Source organism: Cydia pomonella, unplaced genomic scaffold (genome assembly GCF_033807575.1).
Source record: "Cydia pomonella isolate Wapato2018A unplaced genomic scaffold, ilCydPomo1 PGA_scaffold_143, whole genome shotgun sequence".
Lineage (NCBI taxonomy): Eukaryota > Metazoa > Arthropoda > Insecta > Lepidoptera > Tortricidae > Cydia > Cydia pomonella.
The window spans coordinates 267,294-287,933 of NW_026907786.1; the positions used below are offsets into that span (position 1 = coordinate 267,294).

The 20,640-nt window shown below is 37.1% G+C and overlaps 1 long non-coding RNA gene across 1 annotated transcript; it reads left to right on the forward strand.

Annotated features, from left to right (window-relative positions):
- The first annotated feature begins 4,727 nt into the window (after positions 1-4,727).
- On the forward strand, positions 4,728-6,899 carry LOC133533242 (uncharacterized). The gene is made up of 2 exons (XR_009801839.1): positions 4,728-6,136; positions 6,475-6,899. It is a non-coding gene; the product is annotated as an uncharacterized LOC133533242 (long non-coding RNA).
- The last annotated feature ends 13,741 nt before the right edge of the window (positions 6,900-20,640 follow it).

The following is a 20,640-nucleotide window of genomic DNA, read 5'->3' on the forward strand; positions in this document are numbered from 1 at the left end:
ATCCTTGCTACTTGATATCATTTTAAGTTTAAGATACATATATTGAAATAAATACTAACCATAAACTACCAAACAAACAATTAACAAACTAAGGAGAACAAATCCAATATTTTTTGTACCATTATTATATGGAAATTACTAACTTACCACCTCATAATTTATCAGTAATAATAGCATTGTAATATGATAACAAACGAAAGCCTCAATAACGTTGGCGCGGTAATGCCACCGGCGTGTAATATACATTAGATTTTTGTATGCAAAAGACACAAAGAAAGACCCACAGGTATATTTTATCGCGAAAACAATGATAATATATTGTTATTTTGGTATAATTATAAGAATGGTCACTGATCACTATTTATAAAACACAACTAAAGATTACGAACAACTTTTTCGAGTTTCTCGTACTATAAATATGTCAAAATCATAAATGATCGAAATACTATACGAAGCACGTTAACAAAAAGTATTACAAATTCAAATCGTTAAAATGTACATGTTTATTTCACCTATACAAATTATATTTACTTTTTTATTAATAAACTAATGTAAAATATCATATTTTGTGTACGCCACTATATTATATTTCAATAATTTAAATAATATTTTGGTCTCTTAAACGATAACTGTTTCTAAGCTAGCTTCGTAAATGCCCAGTGAGACTTGGTTGGCATTTCAATCGCTTATCAAGTAACCATTTCACTGTCCAGTCTAATTGATTCAGATTATACATGACATCAGCAATATGAGTCTTGAGGTCAGGTTATACTGGTATGCGCGTTAGCACAATAATAGCTAACAAATATGGAGGCCTACCGCGAACCACGAAGTTTTGCTTTGCTGTCGCACTTACGTATGAAATTACAAGTGCAACAGAGAGAAAAAACTTTCTTCGGTAGGTTCTTTGATGACTTAGATTTTTCGCTTTTGACAAGTAACTTAGCAATGCTAGGATCAAAATGGCGTAATATGTATGTAAGCTTGCGGACGCTTACGCTTGTTTTCTTTCGTGTTTCATTTTTAACGTATTTTCGATGAGGTGTTATTGAAGCACGGCGCGTGTCTGTCTCACTCCCTCTTTCGGTAAATCTAATTCATTGTTTCATTTTGAAAGGATTTTTGAGGGGATGTCACAGTGAGGCGAGTGAATGGTACAAACACAACGCATTTCTCGGTGGACCTTTTGTCCTTGCAATAAGGTTTGTAGTTGGGCAGTTGATAGTGTGAGCGATGAAGTATGATGACGTCAATGACTCATTTCTTCATTTGAATGTCGGCGAGCACCGAGCGCCTCGCGACTCTCTTGCGAGTTGTGAGGAACGCGAGTGAGTTTGAAAGGCTGAGAGTTTTTTTTTTTTATTTGAAGTGTTTGAATGGTTTGAGTGGTAAGAGCTGTGTGTGATGCGCGCGAGCATGGCGCGAGTAAATGAGTAAAATTAATTGAGGAGTGATGTATGGCATTTATGCGGTGTGAAGTTCTGCGACAATTTAACAAAATGAGTAGTACAAATGAGGTGCCTCACGAGTGAGCAACTCAACACTAAACGACAGCGGTTCACACTATTAACAAAACAAATATATGTACATATTAAAAAAGTAAATACATTAAAAATGTAATATACCTACGAAGACCATTTGTTAAAACTGGTTGATAGGGAACTGGAATACATTCTAATGCCAAATGCCGTGCTTAATATTAGCTTCCGAGCCTGCTTAATTTCAATTTAATAAATTTCTCAATTTATTAAATTGAAATTAAGCAGGCAGGCAATTTCATTTAATTGAAAATAATCTAGGATAACCTTTATGATACCAGAAGAGTTAGACAACCACCATTTATTTATTTTATCTTTTAATTTCAGAGCAGTGTCCATTCGTAGGAAAAAAATCGGGTCAAATTCCTACTTGTACATAATGTGGTTTAACTTTTATTTAGAATAGGTAACCAAATAAATCTTTCTTTATTTGATTAGGTGTGAAATGAGTACTTTATATTGTATGACAAAAGTTAGCTAAACGAACTACAAACAAAATAGTGGCTGTTCAGTGTTCAATAGAGAGTGGACTGTAATTCAAAAAAGGGGGGCGATAGGGAATGAAATTTAGGGGCCGGTTGAGCAAGAAAGTTGTGAAATATTAAGACTAGAATATTAAATTGAAACTAAAATGTGAAATGTGTAGGGCGAAGTTACCTTTCAGTCCGGGAGTTGTGGGGCTGAATCGTTGGTCGCCGTTGAAGACCGCTGGTGGTGATTCTGGCTGTCCTTGTCGCCAGCTAGAAGTAAGCTCAGAACCGTTACCTTGAGTCGTCCAACTTAGACCTCGGATTTTCCACTTCGCGGATGTGCCTGGTGTCTTTCGTCCACACAAAACTGAGTCTAAATACTAGAGACGTGATTGGCAGTAGTGCTTTCAGTAAGTTGCGAAAATTAGCGAGAACGACGAAATACGATGTTAACTAGTGGTAGGTTGATGAAACACTGACTCTGACGTGTCTATGACAGAGCAATATTCAAATTTCAACTGTGAGCTGGTGTTGCCACAGTAAATACGAAAAAATCTTATAGAATACAAGGCCAAAGCTGGACAGTGGCCATCTAAAATGTTTACGCTTTCGGTCCATTTTTACGATAATGTCTTATTTTTTAGAAAAAAAATAACTCTTGATGTGCCATAGGGTTGCCACAGAAAATAGTTGAAAATCGTAAAAATGGACCGAAAGCGTGAACATTTTAGATGGCCACCATTTTGTTTGTAGTTGGTGTAGCTAACTTTTGTCACACAATATAAAATACTCATATCACACCTAATCAAATAAAGAAAGATTTATTTGGTTACCTATTCTAAATCAAAAGTTAGACCACATTATGTACAAGTAGGAATTTGACCCGATTTTTTCCTTCGAATGGACACTGCTCTGAAATTAAAATATTATAAAAATAAATGGTGGTGGTGTTCTCCATTTTTTTATTCAAATTAAAAATCACACGGCGCACCCCATTTGTCGAATTCAGATGGAATGGCCCATATGCAATAATAGTACATTACGATACAAGTGCGAAAAATAGGAAATTCGAAACGAGTGGCGATAAATTAAAACACGACCGAAGGGAGTGTATTAAATCGACACGAGTTGCGAATTACCTATTCGCACATACATACAACGTTTTACAGTACATATGGCCCTTTAAATGTTCGACACAGTAACGTAATATGCTAATTTTCGCACTAGTGCTATAAAGTAGCACCATATGTACTGTAAAGTGTATTACAGTTTACAATACCTGTCGTGTTCCATTCCGTAATACTATCTCGTGAGTAGGATGTTCTTGCATTGCAACTACCTAAAAATAATTTCAAATAACTGATTATTATTTAGATAATACCAAAACATACATAATATGTTCTGCTATGTTTGGAGACTTAGATAAGTATTTAAAGGTCCCCAGCAAGCTCGGTTCTCCATACAAACGTAGTTACTCTCATTTTAAAACGATTATTAGGTATATCTAGTCACGTAATTAGTTTATGAAGCCTCAGATACCATAGTTAAAAAAATACATCGAATTGAAGATTTTCATACGAAACTTGTTTTTGCTCTATTTCGTTTGTTTTATTGGCTACGTGCGAAGTGCATGGTGGCGGTACAGTATAGCGATCGCAGCGCATGAGCTGGTAATAATTAGGGCTTGCAATTCGATTATTCGACCTGTTTTTATATTCGAATATTCGGCCGCTCAATTTTGGAATATTTGAATATTTTTTATTACTCGAAAAAATCTATTTCATCCGCAGTTTCTGTGTGTTTTGCCGGGTATTTTTTACAGTGAATGAGGAACAGTAGGTATCCAAATGCGAAGGAAATAATATTTTCATTGTATTCTTCTCGATAGGCTTCGTGAAATTACAGCTAAACCTAACTCGATTTCAACGAAAATAAAATAAAAAATTGTCATTTTTATTGTGCGGCTAATGCTTTCTGTAGGACTGTAGGTACAGTACCCCTAGTGTAAATAAATTCTATTTCGAAACGTGACGTACGCGTTTGCGTTCTCATTTTGTATGTGATTTAGAAAGAGCGCGCCAAGCGGGACGTTTTGGAAACTCAAAATCCTATACAAAATGAGACTTAACGCAAACGCGTTCGTCACGTTATGATGTCGATTAAATTTACACTAGGGGTACTGAGCAACGTTACGTAAGTTTTAAGTTAAAGGGTCATGCTGTTTATGCAGTAGGGTTACTACAAGCGTAAACGCATCTGCCCGACTAATTTAACCATGCACCTTCAGGCCCCTATTTCACCACGGCTACAATAATTGTCAGTGACATATCTTCTTCTTTTAAAATATAGCTTCCATCAAATCTATGATGATTTTGCCAATGTCAAGTTTCGTTGTAAGTTTTAAGTGTGCTCGTAGAGCATGACGTTGTTCGGTAGTTGCTTTTAGTAAAGAGATAGCTGGACTTTACTAAAAGCCACGATGGATTGCCGGATGTTGATTAAAACATGGTTAAACGCGTTTCAAGATTAGTTTTTCATTAACTGCACACTTCCACGATAGTTCACTGCATAATAAGCTATCAATACTACACTTTGAACAACATAAATGAGCAAAACACAAAAAAATATTCTCGAGACGTCTTCGCCATCTTGAATCTCAACGACAACCTCAGTGACATATGTCGAGCGACAATTGTCAAGCGACAGGTGACATATTTTATAAAATATTTTCTATAGAAATGCTTACAAACATGACAGGCATTTTGCTACAATTGTCTGTATTACAATTATGTTGTGAACCAAGAATTACTTTTTCTACTCGACATATTTGTAGAATTATCGGTGAATCTTGACATGTGGTTGAAGCTGTGTCGAGTTGCGTGACAATTGTAGTATGTCGTGGTTGACATACGCGTAGTTCAAAATGGCTCTCCATGCGAGTAGTAGTGACGCTAGTGATAGTAACAGTGACCTTGATGATTTCGCATATAGAAGAAGATTTAAAGAAAGAATCAATTTTTCTTTTATCTCACGGATTTTTCATTTAAGGAAAAATCTCGTGTTAGTTAAATCAGTGTATAATATTTATTAAATAGAATCGGTGCACGTATTGAACATCCAGCGACAAAAAACAAAGCTTTAACGCCTTGCCAACAAATTCTTTGTACAGTGCTGCATTGGATGGGGTCGGGTTCTCAATATCACGAAAAATAATATTTCGTCGACCATACCATAGTCGACATAGTTAAGAGGAAAGGGGACAACCGCTTCTCCATACAAACGTAGTACTAATTCTCTCTCTGTATATTAACATTTTGGACATGAACATATTTTTACACAATTTTATATATATTAAATTTATAAGTTTATAACCCGTGATATTAACGAGAAGGAATATATATATTTTTTAATTTGTTTATATTTTTTTCTCATAACTCTATAATACAAAAATCCAAAGTCAAACGAAAGGGCAAAGCTATGGTTAATATAAAGCCTGACCAGTAAAATATGATCACGCGCCATATTGCGGAATTTCATTGGAACTAAATTTTTCATACTAAACTGAACTGTCATCCTACATGAGAATAATAGCGCCCTCTTGACAATGATCATATATTTCTGGTCGAGATAAATTGAAGGGAATTACACGAAATCGAGCACTCGAAATTCAAAAATCGGCCCCCAGATCGAAAAACTGTTACTATGTCATTGAAGCCAGTAGATTTGCAGTAGAAACATTAAATAACTGTAATAGTTCTGAAGTATTCATTTTTTTAAAGCAATTCGTGCAAAATTAATCCCTAACCATTCCAAAATATTAAAAATGCACAACGTTAACCTCCTGGGGTCCGAAGTACTAATACTAGGAGTCTAGGACAAAATCGGTTTGCAGTGAAAGCCCAAGTATCAAAATAGATACTTGATGCCAAGACCCAGCGTGATAGTACTAGGACAAAATATTTACACGCTCCAGGTGGATTTGAATTACCCGCCATGTCATTTTGACGTTACTGGTTAGTTAGTGTATATATTTGGCATTGTGGCAGCACTGCTTGAAGTAAGCGGGGAGGGATATTTTCGGTCTTCTGTCACAAGACGTCGCAGCAATGACACGTGCAACGAGAAGAAGTTAGTTTAACTTATTATTATCTTTGTAATCTTTACATTTTATTCACTACGATTGGTTTTATTTTCGAGATAAAGAAATAAATCATTCGTAAATACTGTTATTTAAACTTAATTTCGTATATTTTAATATGATTCTTGTATGAAAATGTATTCGTTCTAGTACTAGTACACTGGGCGGTCATACCATAAATTGCTTTTCATATTAATTTACTATGCTCCTTACTCTAATGTGTTTATATATGTGTCCGTGTGATAAAGAAAATTATAGATATTTAGATAGAAATTAGCTGATATTGTCCTAGTATTAGGCCGTCAGGTTTATAAAGTTTTTTTTTCAGCTATAAAAGATAGTCAAGTGTTGGACTTGCTCCAGCAGTCTGATTTCGAAGACGACGAAGATGATCCTTTTGGAGGGAATGATACAGACGACGAGTATATTTCTGTGGAGAACACGGCCATCGAAAGCGACAGTGACAGCAGTACCAGCTCAGAACCTGTGAGTGCAAGCCCTCCACCAGCCCCGCAACTTATTCGAGGACGAGGTCGAGGTCGATCGCGTACACAGACCCGAAATTTTTCAAAAGGAAAATTTTGTTGATTTGAATGTTAAAATTTGTTTTTTCTGTAGAACATTTTAGTTCCTGCTGTGAAGCATGCTATTTTTTGTATCTTAGATGATATTAATGATGATTACGTTGATTTCTGCTAGTATAAAGTGTTAACTTTTGTTTTCTATAAGATTTTCAAGACTGATTGATTTTCACTTCTGCCGGCACTCCCGAAGTGCCCGTTGTTTTTTTTTTAAGTAGCGTGTCGCTAGATATCGTGAAAATGGAGAAGTTAAAGCAACGTGCTGTGATTAAATACCTGCATAAAAAAGGATTGACACCGAAGCAAATTTATGATGATATGCAAAGTACATTAGGGCAATCCTGCCCATCATACATTAAAGAATTCATTTATTGGACCTATGGTTCAGAAGTTTGAGGGGGGGGGGGGGGACATTTTTTTTTCTTTCGGAGCGATTATCTCCGAATATATTCACTTTATCAAAAAATGTTTCTTGAAAACCCCTATTAGTTTTGAAAGACCTCCAACGATACCCCACACTCTAGGGTTGAGGCGAAAAAAAAAATTCACTCCCAATTTACGTGTAGGGGACTACACGTAAAGTGGGAGTGAAATTTTTTTTACCCTACCCTACCCTAAAAAAAAATTTTTTTTAGATTTTATTGTACGACTTTATCGGCTTTATTGATTTATATATCCATGCTAAATTTCAGCTTTCTAGCACTAACGACCACGGAGCAAAGCCTCGGACAGACAGACAGACAGACAGACGGACATGGCGAAACTATAAGGGTTCCTAGTTGACTACGGAACCCTAAAAAAGATATTAAATTATCCTTAGAGATGTAAAGGGTCTCCAAGGCTTGAATTCTTATATAAATAATTAAAAGACAAAAAATTAAAACAGACAAGAACCGAATGAAGTGTCTCACGTTAATGCCACTCAAAAGTTACATACTTTAACATAACCTGTACCCCGTGTAAGCTTAAAGCGAGCATGACATGTTCAAGCTGCCGGGTTGTATTAATATAAATATAAAAAAAAATTGTTCAATGATCTTAACACGACAATAAACGTTTCGGGTTCGGCTTAAGCCGAAACTGATGTAACACCGAACCTTCGGTTTCAGTTAGACAATAAAAATAAATGACTGTCTTAAGGTTCACTCCTCACTAGCATCTCCCGAGAGTCCTGAGCGTCGGCGTCTACTGGCTGCTGGTCGACGCAACGTTAGCGCACCTGCGCAACGACGCCATTTTCCATAGCGCTTACTAGACGCTGCCAGTCAAAAGACGCTAGTGTGGGGTGGCCTTAACTGACCATTGGGGGAAGGTTTACGAATCGTTTGTCAAGACGAAGTTGAGCGACCGCTTCTCTATACAAACGTAGTCCCCGTTTTCCTCCCTGGATATTGTCATTATGAGATAATTTTTTACAAATTTGAAGTACGAGGGTGGATTGAAAAATTCGCGGACTGAATATTAAACACAAAAGACATTTTTTTTATTTTTCTACATAGTCCCCTTCGAGTTCAATGCACTTGTTCCATGGATTCCAGAGCCGTTACACCACTTTTGAAGAAGCTTTCCTCCAGACCATCAAAATAGGCATCCACCTCAGCTTGGTCCTTGGCGTTGCTTGAAAATTTCATACCACCCCACCCGTATGTTTTTTTTTTAATTGGGGAACAGAAGGGGTGAATAGGGTGGGTGGGGCAATAATTCAAACCCACATTCCGCCATCGATTTTAGTGACGTGTGAACACGTGCATTGTCCTGGTGGAAGATAACTTTCTATGTCAACATTCCAGGTCTTTTTATCTTCAGAGCCTCGCGTAATCTGCGTAATAACTCGCAATAATAGTCGGAATTTGTAGTTTTACCTCTCTAAAGATAATCAACCATTATTATTCCTTTTGCATCCCGGAAAACAGATCCCATGACTTTATTGGCCGACAGTTTTTATAAATATACACAATTATTAAATTTGTTTTCTATATGCCATACTGCGTGCTTTGCGTCGAATCCGGCTCATTAAGTCTTGCACAGCACTGTCAGGATATCTTTTGCAAGCCCATTTCCATTTTTTTGCAATTCAGCTGCCGATTTAACTTCTCCGCCTCCTTTTTTAGGGTTCCGTAGCCAAATGGCAAAAAACGGAACCCTTATAGATTCGTCATGTCCGTCTGTCTGTCCGATTCTGTCACAGCCACTTTTTTCCGAAACTATAAAAGCTATACTGTTCAAACTTGGTAAGTAGATGTATTCCTCTCAGTCTGTCACACATATTCCGAGTGAAAATATCACTCAATGCGGGTAATGTGGGTGCGGGTATATAAGCTGTTTCAATAAAATTATTGTATAATTAGATAGAAATTTTAACATTTATGTTGTGCCACATTTTCTATGTATGCAATTACCTATTTATTTATTTTCTATACTACATCGGTGGCAAATAAGCATACGGCCCGCCTGATGGTAAGCAGTCTCCGTAGCCTATGTACGCCTGAAATTCCAGAGGAGTTACATGCGCGTTGCCGACCCCAACACTCGTTGAGCTCTGGCAACCTTACTCACCGGCAGGAACACAACACTATGAGTAGGGTCTAGTGTTATTTGGCTGCGGTTTTCTGTAAGGTGGAGGTACTTCCCCAGTTGGGCTCGGCTCTAGATCTGGAATGACATCCCCTGTGCTGTGCCCTACCACACAAAGCGAGATGATATTCACAATGCCCATACCTCTCTTTTGGACGTAGTTTAAGGACGTACGTATGTGGCGGTGGCCATTATTTTTATTTTTTAGACAGGTATGAATGTGCAAGTGGTATAAACAAATATAAAACCGGCCAAGTGCATATCAAACCACGGCTATTCTAATTAAGAAAGGCTAAATTAAAATTCCCATATTATTATAGAAAACTAGCCAAACCCGATCCGAAAGTACAATTTTATAAGTATCAGCACGGCCAAAAGGTTCGGAAGTTTTACGAACCTAACTTAAGTTTAAAATGTACCATACTTTTTTGAAAAAAAAAAAAAAAAACAAAAAGAAACGTGCCGAAACGGAAACTTCGATAGATACACTTAATTTTGGTCCCAAAATTCAATTTTGCTTTTCATGAAGACCTTTTAGTACCAAAATTGTAGTTACAAAATCTACAAAGTATAGTTCTTAACCTTGTCAGACCTACATTCTATTATTAGGTACATACCATGAGTTCTTTTAAATTAGGACAGTTCTGGGTTATAGTTCTCAAGCTGTCCTGGTTAAGGCAATCCAATATAATCTTGACGATGCCTGGGCCCAACTCCATGATCTTAGTTTGGAAATTTCGCAAATCTCCAAGACATGAATCAAATGGCGTGGAGCGACTTCCACGCACGTCATTGGTGCTTACTAAACCGAGGAGACGGGGCACGAAATGTAATCTAGGCAAATTGTAGTGTTCGAAGCAATAATGTGAACCTGTAATAGGTAGACAAACATTTACAGTTAGTCAAGCCACTGGAAGTTTTGGTCACGTTTGGTTGAGTGTAAGTTTTTGCTTTTCCCTAACAAGATATTCTGGATTCATAGACAAAATTTGTACTCTAAATGTAACCAAAACTTTGTTAGCACTGGTAAGACTGGGATTTATGTTGTGTTATTTTACACCACTGACAGCACTGACTTTTCTTCTTTTTACTTCTTCAGCAGATCTAACATTCTGCTCGCTAGATCAAGATGTGTCTTGTTTCAGTTGGGAATTGAGACAAAACAGAGACAGAAAATTAAATTACTAAAAAATTAACATGTTGAAAAACCTTTCAAATATTCCAACATTGCATTACGCCACTTCTTGCTAACTGTAATTGTGCCCAAAATGTCATCAGTACTCAATTTGTCCAATATAATGCCCAGGACATCACTGTTCAGATATTCTAATATGGTTGGCTCATCGGCGTACATTTCAATCTGTAAAAATAAGTTTGATTTAAATCAATACAGTTGTGATTGAAAGTGGGTGACCCCGTTTGACCACTCAGGAGTGCATTTGAAGAATTCAGAGGAAATATCCCTAAGGTACCTTTTTTTAGTTTTAATTAAATAACTCGTAAACGGTGGCCCACAGCACAAAATGTTCTTTCACGCAAATAATCTAAGTATATAAAATTGCCTACAAAAAAGATTCAGGACACTTATTCGCTAAGATCAACATTTAAAGACATTAAAGTTAATTAAAATCAATTTTATGGTCAATTTTACTATTGTAGTGTATTGAAATAGGAGGGTACTTCTACAAAACCAGTCTGGATTTGTCAGGTAGGCATTCCCATGTGCTCTCCCGAATTTCGGCGATTATATCGCAATATAATAGTGGCGACGAGGCAAATCGTTGTGTTTTAGTGAGTTTTTGTGAAATTGTGAGTGCAAAGTTCAAAAAATGGGTATTAAATTTGGTGAATTTGATATGGGTCATGGCTGCTGGGAAAACTACATTACAAGGTTTCAATTCTGTTTAAGTGCAAATGATATTGTGGATGAAGACCAGAAAAAGGCTAATTTGTTGGCGGTATGTGGCTCTCAATTATTTGATTTAATAGTTTCTTTGTCATCACTAACTAGTATAGGGAACATAACCTATAAACAAATTTTAGAATTTTTGAAGGCTCATTTCCAACCCACGCCTAATGAGATTGTAGAATATTTTAAGTTTCACTAAAGAAATCAAGAGGAGGGGGAAAAGGTCAGAGATTATGTGACAAATTTAAGGAAAATGAGTATTCATTGCAATTTTACAGACTTGGACCGAACTTTACGTAATTCTTATTCTACTTCAAAGGAAATTGTTACAATGTGAAAAGCTGACATTTATTCAAGCAACTGAGATAGCATTTTCACATGAGAGTGCCACATTTGATTCCAGTATTATTGTAGTGCCAGGACCATCTAATCCAAATGTGGAGGTCGATGAACCCATGGAAGTAAACAAAATCACTAACAAAAAAGTTGACAAACAGAATAAATTATGCTTCAGATGTAATAGGCAGCATAGGGGGAGTGCAGATTCCGTTGGAGTAGATGTAATGCTTGAGGTAGAATTGGTCACATTGAGGCAGTGTATCTTACCAATAATAAACAGGATGGTGGACATAAATCAAATTGTAATGGGTTGTATGCAAATGTAAACAATGTTAGAGAAAATAAAGTTGATCCCATTATGGTAAAGGTATCAATTGAGGGTTCTAACATTGAAATGGAAGTTGACACGGGATGTCCGTATACTCTAATTTCTGAAGTGACAGCCAGACTCATTTGGAAGGGGAAAAGGATGATGTTGCATTGACTACGTGAACAGAGAACCAATTAGGAATATTGGCGAACACTGAAGTGCAAGCTTCTTTTAAGGGTTTGCAATATAACCTTATGATGTATATAGCCAGAGGTCATGGACCTAGCCTCTTAGGGCGTAATTGGTTCCGGCCATTCGGAATACAGGACCAAGGAGTAATGCATTTGAAAATAAGCACTGAAGAAATAAGAAGACTTCTCCAGAGATACAGTGATAAACATCACAGGAAGGTTTGGGAAAATATAAAGGCCCCATGGTGAACATTAAACCTATGGAAGGAGCAGTGCCTAAGTTTTTGAAAAGTAGACCCATTCCTTTTGCTTTGAGGGAAAGAGTGATTAAGGAAATAGACAGACTAGTAGAGGAAGGAGTTTTGGAACCAACGGCACACTCTGACTGGGCTACCCCTATAGTACCAGTTCTGAAACCGAATGGTAATGTAAGGCTTTGCGGTGACTATAGGTCTACAGTAAATATGGTAACCGACACTGATACATACCCTCTGCCTACTCTGGATGAGGCTTTCACATCTATACAAGGTGGCACAATTTTCAGCAAAATTGGTTTAGAAAGGGCATACACCCAAGTTAGTGCGGATGAGGCAACAGCACAGCTATTAACAATAAATACACCGAAAGGCCTCTATAAAATGAAACGTTTGGCTTTTGAGGTCAAGGCGTGCCCAGGCATCTTCCTTGCTTGCAGGAATAAGAGGGATAGCTGTGTTATTGGATGATATTGTTGTAAGTGGCATAGATGTCACTGAACATAACTGCAGATTAGAAATGGTGTTAAAGAAATTACAAGAAGCTGGCCTAAGGGTAAACAAGGAAAAGTGTAATTTTGCAGTAAGAAGCGTGAAATTTTTAGGATTTCTCGTTGATGAATGTGGTATACATCCATGTAAAGAGAAAATAAATGCAATTGAGAGTACACCGGCCCCAAGTAATGTTAAAGAGCTCCAAGCATTCTTAGGATAGCTTAACTTTTATGATCGGTTTTTACCACACAAAGCTAATATTGCTGAACCACTGTCAGTGGCGGATTAACCGAACAGCAGAAAAAGCATATGCTAAGGGCCCCGCGTCTAAGGGGGGCCCCGCGCTCCGACCCTGACTATGCGATTTCGGCACGCGGAACCGGCCAAGTTCAAGTTGAACTCGCACTCCGCGGATCCTGTACTACCACATTTTATTTACAATGTATTTTTTTCGTAAGTCAGTAACAATATTGATCAATTATTATTATTTGTTATTATCCTGTCTATTTTTCTTTACGACGATACCAAATTTAAAGATATTTTAGGCTTACGCAAAGACCAAGAGCAGAGTTTAGCATAAAACTGAAGGTGCAGAGTGTCTCAAAACTTTTGTGCATGGCTAAGCTGCAGGAAACAGCAGAGCTCGGAAACGAACAAAAGAAGATACTGTGTTTAAAAACATATTAGTGAAAAGTAAGGAAGGATGATTTATTTATCAATTATTATTTCCAATAACAAATTGCACCTTACAGCTAATGCCTAAATGGTGATCAGCTTTGAGCCCGTAGGAGGCCAAAGGACGCGCTCCTCTACGCCTGGCCGGGCGCCGAATTGCAGCAAAGCCGTGATGCATATGATCTAATTGTCAAAATATTATAAAAAGAAAACAGCGGGGGCCCTATGCAGGGCTTTGCATTCGCATAGGCCGGATGTAAAGCCCTACATAGGGCCCGATACCCAAAGCATCCCAGCAAGTCGCACTTTCGAGCAAGAACTAAGGCCGAGCAGCAGGCGAGCCGAGATCACATTGGTTCAATTCCAAACTCTGTTCTCCTACAATTCAGCCTTTGCATGGTGGCGCGCCGCGATAGAACGCTCCGGCTCTCCACCCTTATACGGAGCTCGGCCTACTGCCTCGTTCACACTCTGGCATTGGTTTCATTCTAGGCTCTGCTTTCCTGCAGCTTGGCCTTCAGCTTCGCACGGGAACGCTACGAAATCGGGTGGTCCGGATATTCAGCTCGTGGGGCTCAGCCTTCGGCTTTGTTTTTTGGCTCACTTAGCCATTAGTTCCCACTTCTTAGGTCCGACTCACTTTTCACCTATTTTTACAAGCTTTTATTAAACTTAATAATATTGATGTTGTTAAACAGTATCCCTACATGCCTTTATTTAACTTGCAATACTCGTAAGTTGTTTTCAAAACCTGCAAGCCATCTGCAAACTATTTTTTTGACCATTTGTCAAAATTTGGCAAAATCGACTGTGATAAAATAACACAACTTCATTAGATTAGGCTCTTTTAAAATGGCTGAATATAAAAAAATCGGAATTCTTTCAAATTAATAAATATAGGAAACTACTCCGGATTTTAAATGACGTCATATACCTATAGCTCGTGTCATCCACGAAGACGCGCCCCGCTCTTCTTCCTAATCGCTTATAGTACAAATCTGCATCTTTTTGGCAATGTAGTAATTATGTCTACTATTTAATGTGTATAGACAGAACTACTAATACTAGTAAAAGGTTGCACACCACACTTGTAGGTACTATAGGCGATTGGGAGGAGGAGTGGGGCGCGCCTTCGTGGATGACACGAACTACAAACACAAAAAAAAATATTTTTTGTGTAGGGGTTCCGTAAATTTTTCGTTTTATCTTATATTTATTATTGTTACCATTCAGTCAAAAAAGGCTAAACGGGGGCTATTAGTAAGTATCACTTACATTACATTACAAGCATAAGGGCCTTTGCAGCGCTTTGTACGTCTTTTTAGTAAGAAGAGAAGATTTTTTGCAATAACTCAAAAGATACTAAACCGATCATTTTCGCTATAGTTATCATTGAAAGTATTTATGAAGCGTTTGTTTCACGATTTTTTTTTTCTATTTTTTTGGGCCTATGATTCAAAAGTTAGAAGGGCCCCCCCTTCGGCCCATTTTTTTTCTTTCGGAGCGATTATTTCCGAAGATAATAAACTCTATTAAAAAAAAAAAAGGTTTTTGGAGACCGTTATTCGTTTTGAAAGACCTTATCCAACCATACGCCACACTACAGGGTCAAAGCAACAAAAAAATCAAAGAAAAATCGTTTTGTATGGGAGGTATCCAAATTTTTTTTTATAGTTTTTATTTTACCCGTTCTGTCGCAATGCATGATTTATGTATCCATGCCAAATTACAGCTATCTAGCACTAAAGATCACGGAGCAAACCCTCGGACAAACGGACATGGTGAAACTACTTATCTAGGTGACTACGAAACCCTAAAAAATACACTGCATAACATGTTAAAAACTAATAGATAATAAACTAATAGTGGACAAAAATTAAGACATCGCAAAAATGTTGATTTTTTTTTCAAACCAGGGGGCCCCGCGAGCTATTGTGCTAAGGGCCCCGCGCCTTCTTAATCCGCCCCTGACCACTGTATAAGTTGTTAAATAAGGATGTGAGATGTCACTGGACTATGCAGAATCAAAAGGCATTTGAAAAGTTGCGCAAGATGTTGTCGAGTACTCGGAGTACTGACACTCTAGTCCATTAGACAGTTTGGCTTGGGAGCTGTTTTGGAACATGTGATGGAAGATGGATTTGTCAGACCGGTAATGTTTGCTTCAAGAACTATGAACGTTCATGAAAGTAATTATGGTCAGATAGACAAAGAGGCAGCAGCTATAGTATTTGGCCTTAAGAAATACAATACGTGGAGGTTAAAAAGCTAGGAAACGCGGAAGCTTTAAGCAGGTGGCCGTCCTATGACCAATCGTCTGAAGAGGAATACTTAGGAGTCCTGCTCATAGAAGAAACTCCATCAGACCTTGAACTGTCAGCCAGTGAAGTGGCGAAACTAACGGCTAAAGATAATACATTAAGCAAGGTAATATACTGGAGTCCAAACGGGTGGCCTAGCAATGTGGATGCGGAATAAAAGGTGTACTGGCAGAAACGCAACGAAATTTCAGATTATAAAAATTGCATTCTGTGGGGTAATCGGGTAATTATACCGGACAAAATGAGGTCCTATGTCCTACAGGAATTACACTCAAATCATGACGGGATAGTGATAATAAAAGCCATAGCACGGAGTTATTTTTGGTGGCCAGCTATAGATAAAAAAATTGAAAATTTGGTAAAAAAATGCGAAACTTGTGCTGAAAACAGAAATATGCCGTCACAAGTGGGCCATAAGTGGCTGGAGAAGGCATGGTCATGGTTGCATATTGATTATGCGGGGCCATTTCAAGGCAAAACATTTCTCATACTGATTGATGCTTATTCAAAATGGCCTGAAGTAAAGATTGTTCCTGATATAAGCTCAGGGACACTAATAAAAGTAATAAATGTTTTAAGGGACATATTTCCAGAACAAGGTTTACCAGACACCTTGGTCAGTGATAATGGCAGAAGTTTTATTTCAGATCAGTTTAAAGAATTCCTATCAACAAATGGAATAAGAATAGTCTTGCCTTACCATCCGGCGTCTAATGGGTAAGCCGAAAGGACTGTTCAGACAGTTAAGAATAAATTAAAGAAACAGTCCACACTTGCATGGAGCATAAAATTACCTACAATATTATATGGGTTGCGTACTACACCGAATAGTACTAACGACAAGTCACCAGTGGAACTTTTAAATAATAGGCGTTTCAGGACAAAGTTTGACCACCTTAATCCTCTCACATTTAAGAACCAATAGAAAACGCAAGTATGTGCTGATGAGAATGAAAACAATAAATTACGTTCATTTCAAACGGGACAGACAGTGTATTTCCGGAATTTCAGTTCAGGGCCACGCTGTTTGAAAGGAGTGATAGAGAAGAGACAAGGCATTTGTAGGTATATAATAAGATGGAACGGGAAGCTGATGAAAAGACATATTAATCAGATACAAGGTCATGGGGGAGAGGCGAGAGATATCCGCCAGAATACATCAGAAGATACTGGTCGTGAAGTTATACATGACACGGAGAAAAGTAAACCATGTGAAGATAGTGATGAAGATGAGGAAATTAATGTACAAGTAAATGCTACCCCCCCGGCCTCACAGTGGGCTGATATCATAGGGGTTTATGGGCCTCAGGATTATACGTTTAACCAGAGCCAAGAACGCATACCGCCAACCAACAAACGAATAAGATCACCTTCATCAACACAAAACATGGAATCCAAGAGATTAGACATAGATTCCTATGAGAGTCTGTCAGAGTCTGATTATGAACAGACTGAAGATTCAAACAAAGATTGGTAGACGATGATAGTTAGGTTTAGTATAGATATATGATAGAGTGTAATGGACAATTAGTGTTAGTGAACTACCAATAAACAGTGAAACTTAGTGTTAGTGAGCTATCAGTGATTAGTGAAACGTAGTTTTAGTGAACTATCTCAAGGGGAAGGCATGTAGTGTATTGAAATAAGAGGGTACTACTACAAAACCAGTCTGGATTTGTCAGGTAGGCATTCCCATGTGCTCTCCCGAATTCCGGCGATTATATCGCAATATAATAACTATATTTTCGTAAATAACTCGTAAACGGTGGCCAATAGCAAAAAAACGTTGTTAAACGTAAATAACCCACACAAACATTTCTACAAAAAAGATGTAGTACACTTTTTGAAAGGATCAATGTTTTCAAAGATATTAAAGAGGGAAAGTTAATTAAAATCAATTCTAAGGTTCCTTTATTTCATTTTCGTAAAGTATGACCCATAGCAAAATAATGTCTCGTACATAAATAAATACCATAAAATTATCTACAAGAAACAAATAGAACACTTTTCGCTAGGATTGACATTTAAAAATATACTAAAGCGGGAATATTAATAATAATCAATTTTAAAGTTGCTTCTTAGTTTTTCGTAAATAACTCGTAAATTGCAGCTCATAACAAAACAGGTTCTTATACATAAATAATTAACATAATATTTCCAAAAACAAACATTTAGAACACTTTTCTCTAGGATCAATATTTAAAACAATATTGAAGGGCGAAAGTAAAACACAAACAATTCACAGGTCCCTATTTTTCAGTTTTTCGTAAATAACTCGTAAACGGTAGCCCATTGCAAAAAAATGTTAAAGTGTAAGTATCATAGTGTAAGTACTGAATATTTTTAACCGACTTCAAAAAAGGAGGAGGTTCTCAATTCGTCGGAATATTTTTTTTTTTTTTTTTTTTTATGTATGTTCACCGATTACTCAAAGACGCCTGGACCGATTTGCAAAATTATTTTTTTGTTTGATAGGGTATACTTCCCAGGTGGTCCCATAGTCATCAGGTCAGGATCTGATGATGGTATCCTTGAGAAACTAGTGGTATTCTTAAAATTTTATAGGCAATTTTAACGTTTTTCATATACTTCGTAAAGCTATTTAGGTATTTGCGCCTGGTAGTCATCATCTCTATGCAGAGCTGATGATGGAAGATACAATTCCTTAACGGTAAAGAGATAGGGGGTAGATAGCTTCCGTTGTTGCAACAATACGTTTACTTTAATGATGATGAATACACGGGAAACCTTGTCAATACTAGCAAACCGCTTTCTTGGCCTAATGAATAGGTACCTGTCTACCTTTAGTCAGTAATGAGATTTCTCAACCGTTGCATTTCTGCTAATGCCCGTTCATCGTGGGGTTTAGTTAACAGTTTAGTGGGTTCTAAATCAGATAGAGCTATTCCTTCCAGTTTTTACTCTGCTACATATACTTGTCCCTTAGCAAAATTCTTTTTTCCTAAATTTATAACAGCTTTATCGAGGGTTATACCCTGTAGTTTATGTACTGTTACAGCCCAGCATAAAATAATAGGTAACATTCAACTTCTTCAACTTCAACATTTATTCAGCAATTAGGCCACAAGGGCACTTTTACACGTCAACATGGAATTTACATACAAACAAAAACAAGCACATTAACAATAAGGGTTACCCTCATGTGGCAGAACAATATTGGTCAGAAACACACTTGGCATAACATGTTTCGCAGATACACTTTCGGTCGAATGGTAATTTTGCATAAAGGTATAGTTGGAATTATTAATACCACGCATACGACACATTTTGCAGAACATTGTTTCGTAGAACATTACTTTGGTCGACTTTGGTTTAGCATCAAAATTCAAAATTCAAAAATTTATTCTGCAAGTAGGCCTCAAGGGCTCTTTTACAAGTCAATACAACATTTATAGTAACATCATATAGTGACATGAAAAATACATAACAACATTTATAAATACAACAGCGAATACCTGGGTAAACATTACATTATAATAATCTTAAAATAAATAATTAATACAATACAATAGAGATGTATAGTCTCTATGGTTAAAAACACATTGAATCTGGAGATGTAAAAGGTCCCCAATGTCAGAGTACTAATACTAATAAAATTTGGAGGTGTAAAGTCTCTACAAGTGTCAAAATAAATAAATAATCATTTTAGATACCATAATAATCCTATAGCATACTATTACATTGCATAATTATTTTTTGCTAAGTAGGCATAAAAGGATTGTTAGGTATCTTGCGTCCCCAACACAACCGACTCGCTATCAAAAAGGAAATACAGTCCCAGAGTCACCGTTAGGTACGACGACGAGCGTAGCGAGGAGGAGTGTTAGGTATATTGCGTCCCCAACACACCCGACTCGCTATCAAAAAAGAAATGCAGCCCCAGAGTCACCGTTAGGTGCGACGACGAGCGAAGCGAAGAGGAGTGTTAGGTATCTTGCGCCCTCAACACACCCGACTCGCTATCAAAAAACAAAAAAAACAGTCCCAGAGTCACCGTTAGGTACGACAACGAGCGAAGCGAGGAGGAGTGTTAGGTATCTTGCGTTCCCAACACACCCGACTCGCTATCAAAAAATAAATACAGTCCCAGAGTCACCGTTACGTACGACGACGAGCGAAGCGAGGAGGAGTGTTAGGTATCTTGCGTTCCCAACACACCCGACTCGCTATCAAAAAGAAATAGGAAGAAATAGTAATAACATGTAGCTGTGAGACACAACATTTTGTGCTTGTATGTCAGATAAAAGACGCACTAGCTACACAAAATTACTAGCTTAAATTAACTTAAGTGTACTATGAGATGTAAAGGTCTCTAAGTGTCAGAATTATTAAAAATATAGGTATACACAATCAAATTAAACACAAAATAAAAGTAAAAATTTAGAGATGTAAAAGGTCTCCAAGTGTCTAAAATTAAAACTAAGTTAAACAATATAAGTCAGGAATATCTGAAACGGTCATTTTGTTCCAGTTTGCCTGAGCAGGAATTTTTCGTTTTTTAATATGATTTGAACAACGAGTACAGGTCACGATATTACCCAAAGCGATTAAAACAGCAGGAAGTAAATTGTCTAGATTTGTAGTTACTAGTCTCGTACGCTGCTGAGGATATATCATTTTATTGCAAATGGTGCACACCACATCATGATGGCTATATATATATTTTCATCACTAAAAGGCAAAAAATAAATAATTTTTAATAAAAATAAAAACCGCCTTCAAAAAATATCCAATAAAGAAAATAGTAACTATATACACAGTAAGATAAAACACTAAAAAGTTAGAAATAATAAAGTTTTTTCTGTATTATAAATCCAAAGTTCG